The sequence below is a fragment of the Phragmites australis genome, chromosome 3 (genome assembly GCF_958298935.1).
Source record: "Phragmites australis chromosome 3, lpPhrAust1.1, whole genome shotgun sequence".
NCBI lineage: Eukaryota > Viridiplantae > Streptophyta > Magnoliopsida > Poales > Poaceae > Phragmites > Phragmites australis.
The window spans coordinates 39259653-39263577 of record NC_084923.1 but is presented as its reverse complement, the minus strand read 5'-3'; the positions used below and the strand labels follow the sequence as shown (position 1 = coordinate 39263577).

Sequence of the window (3925 nt, the reverse complement as noted above, 5' to 3'; positions counted from 1 at the left end):
ATGTAGGTTGACACATATTTGTCCCACCCTTGTTAGGTCATCTATCGTCATTAAGACAATAAGTGGCGGTTGAATACAGTAAAAGGTGACGGGTGCTTTTATTTACCCGTTACTTATTATATATAATAAGTGATGGGTGAATAATATTACTCGTCACATTTTACTTTTGATCTAGTGAAGAGAATTTTTTTCTTGAACTAAATTTTAAATAACTTGAAACCTAAAATACAAATTTGACATTAATATTACAAATTCAAATAACTTGAAACCTAAAAATCAAATTTGATATTAATATTATAAAGTTAACATTAATATTATAAATTTAATATATCCAAATTAAATTTGATATTAATATCACAAATTTGACACTTAAATTCAAATTCGTCGTTTTCGTGCTGTCTTGATATGGATTCCTTCGTTATGGTCAAAGCGCATGTATGGAGTTTTCTCGGTTGGCGAAAGATGTGGCACGACTGCAGTAGCAAAAAGGGAGGATTTCATCGAATTGATTGAACTCCTCATCAACGACGTTTGCAACTCTGACGATGCGTCTTTTCTCGACGAGAACCACATGTCGTTTCTTCTTTGTTGTGTTAGTCACATAAAAAACTTGACGAACATCTTTAGCGAGTACGAAAGGTTCAGACTTGTATCCAATATGTTTAAGATAAATGCTAGTGAATCCATACTTATCATTAGTGACACCCTTTGCCCCCATATAACTAACGGCACCGAAACATGGCTACCTTGAATCCCAAGTAATTTGGCTCCCAGATCTCCTATATTTGACCATAGTATGTGTCCCTCTGCATATCATTGTCATAAGCATCTATACGGATACCACTATTCTGGTATATGCTCTTTTCATCTTGGGCAACCGTATAAAATATGTATCAGTTTATATCATACTATTGATATGTCACAATTATGTATATAGGGCCCGATGACAGTTTTTATCAGAGCGTTTGTAGGAGTACTCGATTGTTGGATTCGATCTCAGAACTGAGTGGTGAACCTTTGCATATGTTGCCTCGCAACTCAAGCTTTGGTCTACTTTGGATTCTCTTCTAGTAGTATTTGCTTGTGCTTATCGACATATGGGTACACTTCGCTCATTTGTTAGAGCATGAGAAAATGAACTTGGTCGTAGGCTTTCGTATCAGGAGTTATTGCCATCTTCACCGGAACCTCTACACCTGTGGGTCTCCCCTCATGGGGGGATTTGGGCACACCAATTGGATTATTTGGGCCAATGTAATCAACAAACCACTCTAATGTCTTCTCTGTTGCGTAACTCTGCACGATGCTTCCATCAGGAAAAGCTTGAGTCCTTATGTACGACTTGAGAACGCCCATATATCTCTCATATGGAAACATGTGATACAGAAACACGAGACTAAGATAGTGTATCTCCTTCACAAAGTGAGTAGTGAGATATACCATGATATCGAAAAAAGATAGTGGGAAATACACCTTAATAATACATAGTCTCAAAGTGTCTTTTTTCTAACTCATCCAGCGAGTCTGGATCGAGCACCTTTTGTTCAATTGTATTGAAGAAAAAGCACAGGTTCAGGATAGCCTCGCGAATCTTAATTGGGAGGATGTTTCTAATAGCTATATAAGTGACGGTCATATAAGTGATACGCTCAGGGTTAATGTTTTGGTCTCGACCCGAGGCTATATAAGTGACAGATCATATAATGACTTGTCATAAAATCGTGTCTGTTTTATCTGTTTTCACGTAGTGAATGTTGTCATGATTTTCTTGAGAGTTTTTTCTTTTTAGAGTATGAGTGCTTTTATGGATTGCTTCAGTATTTCCGAAAAGAAAAAGTTGAGTACACTCGCCCACAATTTGAGTCCATATGTTGAGTAGTTCATTAATTTTAGATCAGTAAGAAGTGCACATATTGCTACATGATTGTGAGGAAGATTGTTGCAAAGTGGATTACTGTTATTAATCAAAGTCATCTGTATTTTAATTATCATTTTCATCTGACTAGTTAATATGGAGTAAGACTTTCTCTTCTTTAAGTAGATGCGGATTCTGATAATAAGGAGGATGAGTTAGAGGACTGATTTCAATCCGAAGGTTCAACCTATAGATGGTACAACTGATGCAGAGTTATATCTGAAGATAGTTTTGATGAGGATGTTATCAACAAATATTCAACACTGATGGTAAAAAACAACACACAATATTGTAGAAACTCTGACTCCCTATCCCTCTTAATCATTCGAATAAATATAGTTATATATAATATAGTATGTACATCTCAATTAAAAATTGTAAGCCCGCCACCGGTGATCACGCTTACGAACGTTACGCCACGCCGACTTCATCGTTTATTTATAGCGAGGCGAGGCGACGGCGCTTGCTCCGACAAGATCTCTGATGGCACGATTGCAGGCTGCTACAAAATGGCGCAAGTACCATGGTCCCATGCATGCAACTTCTGCACCGGCACGCCAGTAAGCGAAACCGTCTTGGTGCGTGCACAGATCGCAGCACGTTGCTTTTTTTTTTTTTTTTACAAAACACAAAACAGGAGTACATACTAGTTTTCCTATATATATATATATATATATATATATAGGAAAACTAGTATGTACTTCTGGGTTTCTGGGTGTATGTACTCCCACCTCTCATATATATATATACTTCATTCTCAGCTGCACCAAAAGTCACACCTTGATCCTCGTAAGAATTTTTGGTCAGCGATTGGAGCAACTACCCAACGAACCATTGCCGCACATAAGATTGGCAGAGGACCCGCCAAGCTTGCAACTTGAAGTCGAAACCCATCCCGACTAAGAAGTTTTAAAGTTTTTTATTGCTCCCGTCAATCAACACATCTAACTTGATATGCTTTTGAAACGTTAAACATATAGACACTTCGTGATGACTATCGACCATCTCATCACCAAAAGATGTAGGATCTGAGTTGTCGATGGACTAAACAACAAAAAGGATAATATCTTCATTCTCAGCTGCACCAAAAATAAAGTGCCAAACTATAGCTTCAACGCTATCGGACTGAAAACCAACGACCCAAAGAAAACAACTAGCAGAACCGGGGATGAAAAACATCCCATCCAAACACACATACAAACACACATACTAACCTAACAGCTAACCTATTAGAAAAATACTACTAACCACACTAGAAGGCCGGACCGCCCTCCCCTTCGACGCTGGGAGGCGTGGAAGGAAGGTGAGGGGGCCCGACGAATCGACGGCGAGAACCTTCGCTCACGAGTCGCCTCCTGAGTCGGCACATGTTCGCAGGACGTTGCTGGGAGCAGGGCGCGAGGACGTAGGCTCGGTCCAATAGCCTGATCGGGAGCTCTCACGGGCCTGGCCCAATTCTGTTGGAGCAGCAGCGCGGCAGGGAGGTGAGATCAGATGCTGGGAGGGATTAGTACCACATCGCTGCTTTGGGTCGTTGCGAACCGAGAGAGAAGAATATAAAGGGGGGGGGGGGGTTTGTTCCAGGGGACACTATTGATGAACGCAGCTGCACGGTAAGCACAAATGGGCTGAGGCACTGAGTATGGAGCAGGGCGCGAGGACGTAGGCTCGGTCCAATAGCCTGATCGGGAGCTCTCACGGGCCTGGCCCAATTCTGTTGGAGCAGCAGCGCGGCAGGGAGGTGAGATCAGATGCTGGGAGGGATTAGTACCACATCGCTGCTTTGGGTCGTTGCGAACCGAGAGAGAAGAATATAAAGGGGGGGGGGGGGGGGGGGTTTGTTCCAGGGGACACTATTGATGAACGCAGCTGCACGGTAAGCACAAATGGGCTGAGGCACTGAGTATGTGTTTGTTTGGCTGTGATGACAAAATTATATGTTTCTCGATGCTGAGACTTTGATTCATTCAAGGACCAAATTTTGATGAGTTTTGTGCGTGTCTGAGCCAA

At 41.3% G+C, this 3925-nt stretch overlaps 1 non-coding gene across 1 annotated transcript; it reads left to right on the top strand.

Moving 5' to 3' along the window:
• The first annotated feature begins 3831 nt into the window (after positions 1 to 3831).
• Positions 3832 to 3925, top strand: LOC133913865 (small nucleolar RNA snoR126). The gene has a single exon (XR_009909106.1). It is a non-coding gene; the product is annotated as a small nucleolar RNA snoR126 (small nucleolar RNA).